We start from the raw sequence: 16,061 nt of genomic DNA on the forward strand, positions 1-16,061 counted from the left end.
GACGGAAACAGTTTGAGTTCTAACTACATTCTAACTGTATTTAATGGTGTTATGTAGTTGTGTTGTCATGTTGTATTGTAGTAACCCTCAACTGTATTTAATGGTGTTATGTAGTTGTGTTGTCATGTTGTATTGTAGTAACCCTCAACTGTATTTAATGGTGTTATGTAGTTGTGTTGTCATGTTGTATTGTAGTAACCCTCAACTGTATTTAATGGTGTTATGTAGTTGTGTTGTCATGTTGTATTGTAGTAACCCTCAACTGTATTTAATGTTGTTATGTAGTTGTGTTGTCATGTTGTATTGTAGTAACCCTCAACTGTATTTAATGGTGTTATGTAGTTGTGTTGTCATGTTGTATTGTAGTAACCCTCAACTGTATTTAATGGTGTTATGTAGTTGTGTTGTCATGTTGTATTGTAGTAACCCTCAACTGTATTTAATGGTGTTATGTAGTTGTGTTGTCATGTTGTATTGTAGTAACCCTCAACTGTATTTAATGGTGTTATGTAGTTGTGTTGTCATGTTGTATTGTAGTAACCCTCAACTGTATTTAATGGTGTTATGTAGTTGTGTTGTCATGTTGTATTGTAGTAACCCTCAACTGTATTTAATGGTGTTATGTAGTTGTGTTGTCATGTTGTATTGTAGTAACCCTCAACTGTATTTAATGGTGTTATGTAGTAGTGTTGTCATGTTGTTAATGTTGTATTCTAGAAGGCCTAACCCTCAACATTTTCTGGTGATGGAGAGAGACACAGACGAGACACAGAGACAGCAACAGAAAAGGATGTGATGGAGAGAGACACCAAACAAGACACAGAGACAGCAACAGACGACACAGAGAAAGTGATGGAGAGAGACAGAAGAATAGAGTTCCAGACAGTTGTAGAATGTATGCCAAGGCACATTGTAAGAGCTATAAAGAGAGAGGGAGTGGGAGAGAGAACAGGCAGAACCTGATATGTAAATGAGCAGAGCAAATGAAACTCACTTTTGACGACCTGATGATCATTCCAGACTGTGTTTCTATTGAGAGATAAAAGGTAAGACGACGATTGTTATGTGTTTTCATATAGTTGATGATATTGTTATATAGTTGATGATATTGTTATGTGTATTCATATAGTTGATGATATTGTTATATTCATATAGTTGATGATATTGTTATGTGTATTCATATAGTTGATGATATTGTTATGTGTATTCATATAGTTGATGATATTGTTATGTGTTTTCATTTGGTTGATGATATTGTTATGTGTATTCATATAGTTGATGATATTGTTGTGTGTTTTCATTTGGTTGATGATATTGTTATGTATATTCATATAGTTGATGATATTGTTATGTGTATTCATATAGTTGATGATATTGTTGTGTGTATTCATATAGTTGATGATATTGTTATGTGTATTCATATAGTTGATGATATTGTTATATTCATATAGTTGATGATATTGTTATGTGTATTCATATAGTTGATGATATTGTTGTGTGTATTCATATAGTTGATGATATTGTTATGAGTATTCATATAGTTGATGATATTGTTATGTGTTTTCATTTGGTTGATGATATTTCTGATGGACAGTGTTATATTGTCCTACTCTTCTCAATTTTTTTATATAAATTAGATGCGTGGGGTGAATTGGTTCTGTGCCCATCTGTGTGCCCCAAGGTGATCACTCCTACACTATCTAGAATCTAAAAGGGTTCTTTGGCTGTCCCCATAGGAGAACCCTTTGTAGAACCTGTTTTTGGTACTAGGTAGAACCCTTTTGGGTTCCATGAAGAACCCTTTCCACAGAGACTTTAGTCTAAGAGTGTCTATAGACCAGCGTGATCTCCTACTGTATCATAGGTCTATAGACCAGGGTGATCTCCTTCTGTATCATAGGTCTATAGACCAGGGTGATCTCCTACTGTATCATAGGTCTATAGACCAGGGTGATCTCCTACTGTATCATAGGTCTATAGACCAGGGTGATCTCCTACTGTATCATGGGTCTATAGACCAGGGTGATCTCCTACTGTATCATAGGTCTATAGACCAGGGTGATCTCCTACTGTATCATAGGTCTATAGACCAGGGTGATCTCCTACTGTATCATAGGGCTATAGACCAGGGTGATCTCCTACTGTATCATAGGTCTATAGACCAGGGTGATCTCCTACTGTATCATAGGGCTATAGACCAGGGTGATCTCCTACTGTATCATAGGTCTATAGACCAGGGTGATCTCCTACTGTATCATAGGTCTATAGACCAGGGTGATCTCCTACTGTATCATAGGTCTATAGACCAGGGTGATCTACTGTATCATAGGTCTATAGACCAGGGTGATCTCCTACTGTATCATAGGTCTATAGACTTGTCTTCTCAAAACAGACTTAAAAAACAACAAGCAACAAACAAACATTTTTCTCTTTCTAAACTACTGTTAACACTTTTTACTCAGGGAGGTATTTTTCTGTGAAAGAGACAAATAAATATTGTTGAAAGACTAACAACTTACACTTCCTCAAAACAGGTTGTGTGTCATTAGTGCCATTTAAAACTGTTGGCATACCAAAAACACCAACATAGAAATAGGAAAACTAGAACACCCCCTAGTCATGCCTTGATCTACAACACCATAGAGAACCAAGGGCTCTCTGTGGTCAGGCGTGACAGCAACATTTTAAAACTGTTGGCTGTGGAGTAAACTAATGAATACAACCCAGGTTGTTGCCTACGACTCGGCATGTTGATACCTGCCTGATGCTGAAACCTGATTGTAGCCTGAGAGGTAAACTATGATACTAGCCAGATATACTGGTTTTCTAAAGTTAGCCAACTTCAGTTAGCTTCACATTCCAGCTCAGACCTCATCCATCAGAATATACAGAACAGAACAGAAAATATCTCAATGACTTGACATGTTCTGGTTGTGAATTCAGGCTACAAGTTGAGAATCCTGCCAGGGATTATTGGAAAAAGTGTGTAGAGACATTACATGTCTGGTGTAATGTTAGTATAGTGAAGTAAAACACTCATAACAGTAGATAAATTAAATGTCTGGTGTAATGTTAGTATAGTGAATGACAGTAAAACACTCCTAACAGTCTACTTCTACTGAGACAGGTTGGTGTCAGTTTAATCATACAACATGGAGCTGACTGGACGTGGTCAAGTCAAATTCAATATATCAATATTCATATATTATAGTTCTACATTTAACATTTCAGATGATAATGTAATTGTATCATAGTTCCTCTATAGTGTAGTGAACCTCTACATTTCATATGATAATGTAATTGTATCATAGTTCCTCTATAGTGTAGTGATCCTCTACATGTCATATGATAATGTAATTGTATCATAGTTCCTCTATAGTGTAGTGAACCTCTACATTTCATATGATAATATAATTGTATCATAGTTCCTCTATAGTGTAGTGATCCTCTACATGTCATATGATAATGTAATTGTACCATAGTTCCTCAAACATTTCAGATGATAATGTAATTGTATCATAGTTCCTCTATAGTGTAGTGATCCTCTACATTTCATATGATAATGTAATTGTATCATAGTTCCTCTATAGTGTAGTGATCCTCTACATTTCATATGATAATATAATTGTATCATAGTTCCTCTATAGTGTAGTGATGGTGCTGCTAGTGAAAGAAAACATTAAGAGACAGAATACAGGCGGTGGAGTTTGCACAAAGTTTACGTACAACAATATATTGAAATAGGTAGACTGAGCATAGAGCTAAAGGCTATAACCACGGGGAAGAAACTATTCAGATTGGGGTCTATAACATCCAATCACAGAGGTTTACAGCAGCTGACAGTTGCAACTTCATTGCTAATAACTCAAACTTCCCTTTTCAGATAAAGACATCATCTCTGTACAGATGTAGGATCTGAATTTGATCACCCTGTTGCAGGAAAACTAAAACTTGCAGTGTATTTGATGTTTTAAAAAGGCTTCTGAATTTTGTCATTTCCACTTTCCACTTTAAAATGTTAATTATAATCCACATCATTTTTAAGCTTCAGTAAACTGTCTCAAATTAAGATCCTACATCTGTAGCAAAACACCTGTCTTTCATGTATTCTCCTTTGACCATTTGACATCTTTTATTTACTGTTGTTTAGGCTGGTTGAATGAGTTGCCTATGAAAGCTACTTCATCTGTAAGAAAACAGGCGTCTGCACCAGTGACTGTAAGTTATGTGATTTCCTCATATGAAATTAAAAGTATGTTTGTAGCCTACGCAGTTATAAAATGGCTGTTGAAACTGTGACACATATTTCTCAGTACATTAGAAGTCAGATAAATGTGTTGAGACGTAGGAAAGATGGGCAAACTCTCGTTGGTCTTGGCTTTCTACACACTATTATAAGGTTAGTCGATGTCAGACATTCAATAGTCAGAGTAGGTTGGAGTTATGATCACTTATCATGCTGACAAACCTGATGGTCTCTGTGAACTGATCTGAACAGGTTTAGACTGGTCATCTATGATATGTAGGTTATATACAGTACATTCTCTGTCCTGCTACTGGAAGGACTATAACATTATGTGAACTGATCTGAACAGGTTTAGGCTGGTCATCTATGATATGTAGGTTATATACAGTGTAGATTCTCTGTCCTGCTACTGGAAGGACTATAACATTATGTGAACTGATCTGAACAGGTTTAGGCTGGTCATCTATGATATGTAGGTTATATACAGTGTAGATTCTCTGTCCTGCTACTGGAAGGACTATAACATTATGTGAACTGATCTGAACAGGTTTAGACTGGTCATCTATGATATGTAGGTTATATACAGTGTAGATTCTCTGTCCTGCTACTGGTAGGACTATAACATTATGTGAACTGATCTGAACAGGTTTAGACTGGTCATCTATGATATGTAGGTTATATACAGTACATTCTCTGTCCTGCTACTGGAAGGACTATAACATTATGTGAACTGATCTGAACAGGTTTAGACTGGTCATCTATGATATGTAGGTTATATACAGTACATTCTCTGTCCTGCTACTGGTAGGACTATAACATTATGTGAACTGATCTGAACAGGTTTAGGCTGGTCATCTATGATATGTAGGCTATAGCTGAGGTATAGACCTTGATCTGCATATCACTAACAAACTGCTAGTATACATTATAACCTAGTCTACTTTACATTATATAAAATGTCTTACTTGTTGCAAATAAACTTTCTGAATGGATCAATAATTTCCCCCCTCAGATCAATAATGTCTGTTTTAGCCCTTCTGTCTACATTCTCAGATACATTTAGAAAATAACAGATTGAAAGACAATAAATAGACACTTTTAATGAATAAAAATAAGTGTGAGACAAATGGCCTTGTGTTGCTGTACTGTCTATAACTACCTTAACAAACAGTGACTTATTATTATTATTATTGTTATTGTTGCTGTACTGTCTATAACTACCTTAACAAACAGTGACTTATTATTATTATTATTATTATTATTATTATTATTATTATTATTATTATTATTATTGTTGCTGTACTGTCTATAACTACCTTAACAAACAGTGACTTATTATTATTATTATTATTATTATTATTATTATTATTATTATTATTATTATTATTGTTGCTGTACTGTCTATAACTACCTTAACAAACAGTGACTTATTATTATTATTATTATTATTATTATTGTTGCTGTACTGTCTATAACTACCTTAACAAACAGTGACTTATTATTATTATTATTATTATTATTATTATTATTATTATTATTATTATTATTATTATTATTGTTGCTGTACTGTCTATAACTACCTTAACAAACAGTGACTTATTATTATTATTATTATTATTATTATTATTATTATTATTATTATTATTATTATTATTATTATTATTATTATTATTATTATTATTATTATTATTGTTGCTGTACTGTCTATAACTACCTTAACAAACAGTGTCTTATTATTATTATTATTATTATTATTATTATTATTATTATTATTATTATTATTATTATTATTGTTGCTGTACTGTCTAGAACTACCTTAACAAACAGTGACTTATTATTATTATTATTATTATTATTATTATTGTTATTGTTGCTGTACTGTCTATAACTACTTTAACAAACAGTGACTTATTATTATTATTATTATTATTATTATTATTATTATTATTATTATTATTATTGTTGCTGTACTGTCTATAACTACCTTAACAAACAGTGACTTATTATTATTATTATTATTATTATTATTATTATTATTGTTGCTGTACTGTCTATAACTACCTTAACAAACAGTGACTTATTATTATTATTATTATTATTATTATTATTATTATTATTATTATTATTATTATTGTTGCTGTACTGTCTATAACTACCTTAACAAACAGTGACTTATTATTATTATTATTATTATTATTATTATTATTATTATTATTATTATTATTATTGTTGCTGTACTGTCTATAACTACCTTAACAAACAGTGACTTATTATTATTATTATTATTATTATTATTATTATTATTGTTGCTGTACTGTCTATAACTACCTTAACAAACAGTGACTTATTATTATTATTATTATTATTATTATTATTATTGTTGCTGTACTGTCTATAACTACCTTAACAAACAGTGTCTTATTATTATTATTATTATTATTATTATTATTGTTATTGTTGCTGTACTGTCTATAACTACTTTAACAAACAGTGACTTATTAATATTATTATTATTATTATTATTATTGTTATTGTTGCTGTACTGTCTATAACTACTTTAACAAACAGTGACTTATTATTATTATTATTATTATTATTATTATTATTGTTGCTGTACTGTCTATAACTACATTAACAAACAGTGACTTATTATTATTATTATTATTATTATTATTATTATTATTATTATTGTTGTTGCTGTACTGTCTATAACTACATTAACAAACAGTGACTTATTATTATTATTATTATTATTATTATTATTATTATTATTATTGTTGCTGTACTGTCTATAACTACCTTAACAAACAGTGACTTATTATTATTATTATTATTATTATTATTATTGTTATTATTATTATTATTATTATTATTATTATTATTGCTGTACTGTCTATAACTACTTTAACAAACAGTGACTTATTATTATTATTATTATTATTATTATTATTATTATTATTATTATTATTATTATTGTTGCTGTACTGTCTATAACTACCTTAACAAACAGTGATTATTATTATTATTATTATTATTATTATTATTGTTATTGTTGCTGTACTGTCTATAACTACTTTAACAAACAGTGACTTATTATTATTATTATTATTATTATTATTATTATTATTGTTGCTGTACTGTCTATAACTACTTTAACAAACAGTGACCTTAACAAACAGTGATTATTATTATTATTATTATTATTATTATTATTATTATTATTATTATTATTATTATTGTTGCTGTACTGTCTATAACTACCTTAACAAACAGTGACTTATTATTATTATTATTATTATTATTATTATTATTATTATTATTATTATTATTATTGTTGCTGTACTGTCTATAACTACCTTAACAAACAGTGACTTATTATTATTATTATTATTATTATTATTATTGTTGCTGTACTGTCTAGAACTACCTTAACAAACAGTGACTTATTAATATTATTATTATTATTATTATTATTGTTATTGTTGTTGCTGTACTGTCTATAACTACTTTAACAAACAGTGACTTATTATTATTATTATTATTATTATTATTATTATTATTATTGTTGCTGTACTGTCTATAACTACATTAACAAACAGTGACTTATTATTATTATTATTATTATTATTATTATTATTATTATTATTATTGTTGTTGCTGTACTGTCTATAACTACCTTAACAAACAGTGACTTATTATTATTATTATTATTATTGTTATTATTGTTGCTGTACTGTCTATAACTACCTTAACAAACAGTGACTTATTATTATTATTATTATTATTATTATTATTATTATTATTATTATTATTGTTGCTGTACTGTCTATAACTACCTTAACAAACAGTGACTTATTATTATTATTATTATTATTATTATTATTATTATTATTATTATTGTTGCTGTACTGTCTATAACTACCTTAACAAACAGTGACTTATTATTATTATTATTATTATTGTTGCTGTTCTGTCTATAACTACCTTAACAAACAGTGACTTATTATTATTATTACAGACAGTTACCATGGAGATGAAATGTCACAACTACGTTATCATGTGATGCATTAAATCATCTGATTGTTTCTGTGTCTGTTAGTAAATGTTTTATAAGAGAAAATTAATAAATGATAACATTTAACATTAAATAATTACTGTGTTAACCACAAATAACATTTTGGATCTCTGTTTAGGGGTCAGTGCTCTAAAATGAGTCTCTCTGGGGAGAGAGAGGAGGGGGGCCCTGCCTCTAAAATGAGTCTCTCTGGGGAGAGAGAGGGGGGCCCTGCCTCTAAAATGAGTCTCTCTGGGGAGAGAGAGGGGGGCCCTGCCTCTAAAATGAGTCTCTCTGGGGAACATGACACCAAAGCTAAGAGGTGAGATGACAATTTTTGATAACATTATTAAAATGTTTCCAAAATGTTCACATTTGTTTTTTAATCAGAAATGGTTGCTATGGGTACCTTCAATATTACTGTTCTCAGATTTTTAACTAATATATATATATATTATATATATAGGGTTCTCAATCCGGGGTCTGTGGAGGTACTGCAGGGAAAATGTTAAACATTTTCTGGTCATGGTTAACCATATTTATTTTCAGAAAAGTATACAACCTTAACAAGACACATATCCCTGTCCTCTTTTTCAAGACGTGGCCGATTTAAACAGCCAGAAGACATTTTTTAATTTAAGTAACAAAATTATTTTTTATGACTTGTTTCTAAATGGCTGCTGGGTAATTTGATATGCATCGAAATGTTCGTTAGTCGCCATCGGAATTAATGAAAGCTGCGCAGTTTCACTGAGTTAGAAAACAAATGGAAAGGTCTAGCTCATTGATTTGTAGATCTGACGCAGTTGCTACCTCAGATTATGAGCCTAGCAGGTGTTGTGAATGAAATATGTAGTACACACAGAAGGCCACAGGGAGGAGCAAGAGAGCTATAAATGCATACTGTTTTTTACCTTAAAATCCCTAAACCTCACAATCAAATCAAATGTATTTATAAAGCCCTTTTTACATCAGCATCTAACCCTACCTACGTATGACCTATTTTAGCCTAAAACCTAATTATTTTAGAAACTGTTTTAGTAATAATATTATGTTAGTAAATACCATTATAGTACTAAATAGCATTTTGATTGTTTTGTTTATCAAAACCTATCTCAGCATTTTGCTGTTTTTGTTTTGTGATTTTATTATATTTATTATTGCAAGGCAGAACACTTGATCAACAAGTCACATGTGTTTTATTTTTCAAATGTAGTTTGTAGACCTGGTAACCTGGAATGGGATAGGTGGGGCAGGTTTGAGATCTAAGGAATTAATTAGAAAAATATACTTTATTTCTCAGCTGCCTCACCAATATCTGTATGTGAATTAATAACTTTTAATTGCTAAATATTTATTGAAAATATAGAGCCAAATGGTGGTGTATCCAGGGAGAAAACTATTGTGGTGAAATGTCATTTGTGGAATTATGCTGCCATCTACTGGAATTAGAAAGCTAATGTCATTTGTGGAATTATGCTGCCATCTACTGGAATGTTTTAGCAACTGCAGTACTACTGAATAATGTGTAATTCCTTACTAAACTAGTCAGAATTGTAGTCAGTCAGTAGTCAGACTCAGAATTGTAAAATACAAAATGTTCTGGTTCATTTGACCACTTACCACCATTAAATAACCATTTATAGTGTAACAAACATTGAAACTGACATAAACCATAAACACCATACAGTTAAATAGAGTTAAAGAGTTAAATGTATTCAAAATGATTTATTTAGATGGGTGACATTATCTGACAAAGTAGCAGCCCTGTAGACAGAGAAGAGCTCTCCAGTAGGTACCAAAACATTCAAAGGACATTTTCTCAAAGTTTATCATCTTTCAAAACATAATTACTTTCCCATTCTTCCTCAACTGTAGTGTCTGATATTTAGTTTTCTAACACTGAGTCTGTACTACTGTAGTGTATGATATTTAGTTTTCTAACACTGAGTCTCTACTACTGTAGTGTCTGATATTTAGTTTTCTAACACTGAGTCTGTACTACTGTAGTGTATGATATTTAGTTTTCTAACACTGAGTCTGTACTACTGTAGTGTATGATATTTAGTTTTCTAAAACTGAGTCTCTACTACTGTAGTGTCTGATATTTAGTTTTCTAACACTGAGTCTGTACTTTTATCGAATTAAAAACACAATTTCAAGTTTTGCCACAGAAGACAACATTCAACCGGTTGGTCACATTTGAGAATGAGGCAGATGAATAGCATTTTGTGGGAAAAAACATTATTATTTGTCCCTCTGAAATGAAACCATCAAGTGATAGATTTTAAACAAATGCATGTTTGTCATTGAACAATCCCATGCCTTGATTAGAGAATGAAAAAACCCACCAAGCTCTTTAACTTCTTATGGGAGGTGGGAGGCTAGCGCCAAATTGCAGAGCGCCAGATTGAAAATACAGAAATTCTCAGGTTACAAGTTAATCAACGTTCAAAGCAGAATTTTTCATTTAGTTTAGACTTATACACTTTAGAGAGGGAGACTTTTCTACTGAACAAAGGTAAGAAGAACTCATGGGTCCTGGTCAGTGAGTTAAACAACACTGTCTCTAGTCATTTCTCCTCCCATTTTCCCATTTATTGTTGTTGTTTTCATAATCCATAGGCTAATCCTTTTGTCCATTTTCACAGTCCTAAAGCAATATTAAACAAACACAACATTCCCTCCCTGTGTGTGTGTGTGTGTGTGTGTGTGTGTGTGTGTGTGTGTGTGTGTGTGTGTGTGTGTGTGTGTGTGTGTGTGTGTGTGTGTGTGTGTGTGTGTGTGTGTGTGTGTGTGTGTGTGTGTGTGTGTGTGTGTGTGTGTGTGTGAGTGTGTGTGTGGTGTGTGTGTGTGTGTGTGTGTGTGTGTGTGTGTGTACTCCCTGGATGAGGAGATGTAATCTCTATCCTGATTGCCTACTCACTTTTACCCCGACCTACATGTACATATTACCTCAACTACCTGGTACCCTGCACATTGACTCAGTACTGGTACTCCTTATAGTCTCATTATTACCTCAACTACCTGGTACCCTGCACATTGACTCAGTACTGGTACTCCTTATAGTCTCATTATTACCTCAACTACCTGGTACCCTGCACATTGACTCAGTACTGGTACTCCTTATAGCCTCATTATTACCTCAACTACCTGGTACCCTGCACATTGACTCAGTACTGGTACTCCTTATAGTCTCATTATTACCTCAACTACCTGGTACCCTGCACATTGACTCAGTACTGGTACTCCTTATAGCCTCATTATTACCTCAACTACCTGGTACCCTGCACATTGACTCAGTACTGGTACTCCTTATAGCCTCATTATTACCTCAACTACCTGGTACCCTGCACATTGACTCAGTACTGGTACTCCTTATAGTCTCATTATTACCTCAACTACCTGGTACCCTGCACATTGACTCAGTACTGGTACTCCTTATAGTCTCATTATTACCTCAACTACCTGGTACCCTGCACATTGACTCAGTACTGGTACTCCTTATAGTCTCATTATAAACTCAACTACCTGGTACCCTGCACATTGACTCAGTACTGGTACTCCTTATAGCCTCATTATTACCTCAACTACCTGGTACCCTGCACATTGACTCAGTACTGGTACTCCTTATAGCCTCATTATTACCTCAACTACCTGGTACCCTGCACATTGACTCAGTACTGGTTCTCCTTATAGTCTCATTATTACCTCAACTACCTGGTACCCTGCACATTGACTCAGTACTGGTTCTCCTTATAGTCTCATTATTACCTCAACTACCTGGTACCCTGCACATTGACTCAGTACTGGTACACCTTATAGTCTCATTATTACCTCAACTACCTGGTACCCTGCACATTTACTCAGTACTGGTACTCCTTATAGTCTCATTATTACCTCAACTACCTGGTAGTTCCATGATTAGCTAGTGAACAATCCCATAGATTAGCTAGTGAACAATCCCATAGATTAGCTAGTGAACAATCCCATGATTAGCTAGTGAAAAATCCCATAGATTAGCTAGTGAACAATCCCATGATTAGCTAGTGAACAATCCCATAGATTAGATAGTAAACAACCCCATGATTAGATAGTGAACAATCCCATGATTAGATAGTGAACAATCCCATAGATTAGCTAGTGAACAATCCCATGATTAGATAGTGAACAACCCCATGATTAGATAGTGGACAATCCCATAGATTAGCTAGTGAACAATCCCATAGATTAGATAGTGAACAATCCCATGATTAGATAGTGAACAATCCCATAGATTAGCTAGTGAACAATCCCATGATTAGATAGTGAACAACCCCATGATTAGATAGTGAACAATCCCATAGATTAGATAGTGAACAATCCCATAGATTAGATAGTGAACAACCCCATGATTAGATAGTGAACAATCCCATGATTAGATAGTGAACAATCCCATAGATTAGATAGTGAACAACCCCATGATTAGATAGTGAACAATCCCATGATTAGATAGTGAACAACCCCATGATTAGATAGTGAACAATCCCATGATTAGATAGTGAACAATCCCATAGATTAGCTAGTGAACAATCCCATAGATTAGCTAGTGAACAATCCCATGATTAGATAGTGAACAATCCCATAGATTAGCTAGTGAACAACCCCATGATTAGCTAGTGAACAATCCCATGATTAGATAGTGAACAATCCCATGATTAACTAGTGAACAATCCCATGATTAGATAGTGAACAATCCCATGATTAGCTAGTGAACAATCCCATGATTAGCTAGTGAACAACCCCATGATTAGATAGTGAACAATCCCATGATTAGCTAGTAAACAACCCCATGATTAGCTAGTGAACAATCCCATGATTAGCTAGTGAAAAATCCCATAGATTAGCTAGTGAACAATCCCATAGATTAGCTAGTGAACAATCCCATGATTAGATAGTGAACAATCCCATAGATTAGCTAGTGAACAATCCCATAGATTAGATAGTGAACAATCCCATAGATTAGCTAGTGAACAATCCCATGATTAGATAGTGAACAATCCCATGATTAGCTAGTGAACAATCCCATGATTAGCTAGTGAACAACCCCATGATTAGATAGTGAACAACCCCATGATTAGATAGTGAACAATCCCATGATTAGATAGTGAACAATCCCATAGATTAGATAGTGAACAACCCCATGATTAGATAGTGAACAATCCCATGATTAGATAGTGAACAACCCCATGATTAGATAGTGAACAATCCCATGATTAGATAGTGAACAATCCCATGATTAGCTAGTGAACAATCCCATAGATTAGCTAGTGAACAATCCCATGATTAGCTAGTGAACAATCCCATAGATTAGCTAGTGAACAACCCCATGATTAGCTAGTGAACAATCCCATGATTAGATAGTGAACAATCCCATGATTAACTAGTGAACAATCCCATGATTAGATAGTGAACAATCCCATGATTAGCTAGTGAACAATCCCATGATTAGCTAGTGAACAACCCCATGATTAGATAGTGAACAATCCCATGATTAGCTAGTGAACAACCCCATGATTAGATAGTGAACAATCCCATGATTAACTAGTGAACAATCCCATGATTAGCTAGTGAACAATCCCATGATTAGCTAGTGAACAATCCCATTATTAGCTAGTGAACAATCCCATAGATTAGCTAGTGAACAATCCCATGATTAGCTAGTGAACAATCCCATAGATTAGCTAGTGAACAACCCCATGATTAGCTAGTGAACAATCCCATGATTAGATAGTGAACAATCCCATAGATTAGCTAGTGAACAATCCCATAGATTAGATAGTGAACAATCCCATAGATTAGCTAGTGAACAATCCCATGATTAGATAGTGAACAATCCCATGATTAGCTAGTGAACAATCCCATGATTAGCTAGTGAACAACCCCATGATTAGATAGTGAACAATCCCATGATTAGATAGTAAACAATCCCATGATTAACTAGTGAACAATCCCATGATTAGCTAGTGAACAATCCCATGATTAGCTAGTGAACAATCCCATGATTAGATAGTGAACAACCCCATGATTAGATAGTGAACAACCCCATGATTAGCTAGTGAACAATCCCATTATTAGCTAGTGAACAATCCCATGATTAGCTAGTGAACAATCCCATGATTAGATAGTGAACAATCCCATGATTAGCTAGTGAACAATCCCATGATTAGATAGTGAACAATCCCATAGATTAGATAGTGAACAATCCCATGATTAGCTAGTGAACAATCCCATGATTAGCTAGTGAACAATCCCATGATTAGCTAGTGAACAATCCCATGATTAGCTAGTGAACAATCCCATGATTAGATAGTGAACAATCCCATGATTAGCTAGTGAACAATCCCATGATTAGATAGTGAACAATCCCATGATTAGCTAGTGAACAATCCCATGATTAGATAGTGAACAATCCCATGATTAGCTAGTGAACAATCCCATGATTAGCTAGTGAACAACCCCATGATTAGCTAGTGAACAATCCCATGATTAGATAGTGAACAATCCCATGATTAGCTAGTGAACAATCCCATGATTAGATAGTGAACAATCCCATGATTAGATAGTGAACAATCCCATGATTAGCTAGTGAACAATCCCATGATTAGATAGTGAACAATCCCATGATTAGCTAGTGAACAATCCCATGATTAGCTAGTGAACAATCCCATGATTAACTAGTGAACAATCCCATGATTAGATAGTGAACAATCCCATGATTAGATAGTGAACAATCCCATGATTAGATAGTGAACAATCCCATGATTAGATAGTGAACAACCCCATGATTAGCTAGTGAACAATCCCATGATTAGATAGTGAACAATCCCATGATTAACTAGTGAACAATCCCATGATTAACTAGTGAACAATCCCATGATTAGATAGTGAACAATCCCATGATTAGATAGTGAACAACCCCATGATTAGCTAGTGAACAATCCCATGATTAGATAGTGAACAATCCCATGATTAACTAGTGAACAATCCCATGATTAGCTAGTGAACAATCCCATGATTAGATAGTGAACAACCCCATGATTAGCTAGTGAACAATCCCATGATTAGATAGTGAACAATCCCATGATTAACTAGTGAACAATCCCATGATTAGATAGTGAACAATCCCATGATTAGCTAGTGAACAATCCCATGATTAGCTAGTGAACAATCCCATGATTAGCTAGTGAACAATCCCATGATTAACTAGTGAACAATCCCATGATTAGATAGTGAACAATCCCATGATTAGATAGTGAACAATCCCATGATTAGATAGTGAACAATCCCATGATTAGCTAGTGAACAATCCCATGATTAGCTAGTGAACAATCCCATGATTAGCTAGTGAACAATCCCATGATTAGCTAGTGAACAATCCCATACCATGATTAGATAGTGGAAAAACACACCAATCTCTTTCAGAAATGCTTTGAACAATAAAAGCTAATTTACTCACATTTGACGCACATTGACTCAGTACTGGTACTCCTTATAGTCTCATTATAACCTCAACTACGTGGTACCCTGCACATTGACTCAGTACTGGTACTCCCTATAGTCTCATTATTACCCCAACTACCTGGTACCCTGCACATTGACTCAGTACTGGTACTCCTTATAGTCTCATTATAAACTCAACTACCTGGTACCCTGCACATTGACTCAGTACTGGTACTCCTTATAGTCTCATTATTACCTCAACTACCTGGTACCCTGCAC

At 33.5% G+C, this 16,061-nt stretch overlaps 3 long non-coding RNA genes across 13 annotated transcripts; 2 read left to right on the forward strand and 1 right to left on the reverse strand.

Moving 5' to 3' along the window:
* Positions 1–56: 56 nt before the first annotated feature.
* Positions 57–5,078, forward strand: LOC127921933 (uncharacterized). The gene is made up of 3 exons (XR_008110004.1): positions 57–1,046; positions 4,151–4,595; positions 4,893–5,078. It is a non-coding gene; the product is annotated as an uncharacterized LOC127921933 (long non-coding RNA).
* Positions 1,877–2,418, forward strand: LOC127921934 (uncharacterized). Of its 2 annotated transcripts, none has more exons than XR_008110006.1 (3): positions 1,877–1,972; positions 2,045–2,152; positions 2,330–2,418. It is a non-coding gene; the product is annotated as an uncharacterized LOC127921934 (long non-coding RNA). The 2 variants fall into 2 exon arrangements; XR_008110005.1 differs by having other exon boundaries at positions 2,045–2,224; positions 2,330–2,417.
* Positions 5,079–11,195: 6,117 nt separating the features above from the next.
* On the reverse strand, positions 11,196–16,061 carry LOC127921930 (uncharacterized). 10 transcript variants are annotated; one of them, XR_008109996.1, is made up of 5 exons: positions 15,985–16,061; positions 12,119–12,209; positions 11,832–11,929; positions 11,508–11,768; positions 11,196–11,444 (listed from the first exon to the last, which is right to left on the reverse strand). It is a non-coding gene; the product is annotated as an uncharacterized LOC127921930 (long non-coding RNA). The 10 variants fall into 10 exon arrangements; XR_008109989.1 differs by lacking the exon at positions 12,119–12,209 and having other exon boundaries at positions 11,832–12,020; XR_008109992.1 differs by lacking the exon at positions 12,119–12,209 and having other exon boundaries at positions 11,832–12,083.

This window comes from Oncorhynchus keta, unplaced genomic scaffold (genome assembly GCF_023373465.1).
Source record: "Oncorhynchus keta strain PuntledgeMale-10-30-2019 unplaced genomic scaffold, Oket_V2 Un_contig_24031_pilon_pilon, whole genome shotgun sequence".
Taxonomy (NCBI): domain Eukaryota; kingdom Metazoa; phylum Chordata; class Actinopteri; order Salmoniformes; family Salmonidae; genus Oncorhynchus; species Oncorhynchus keta.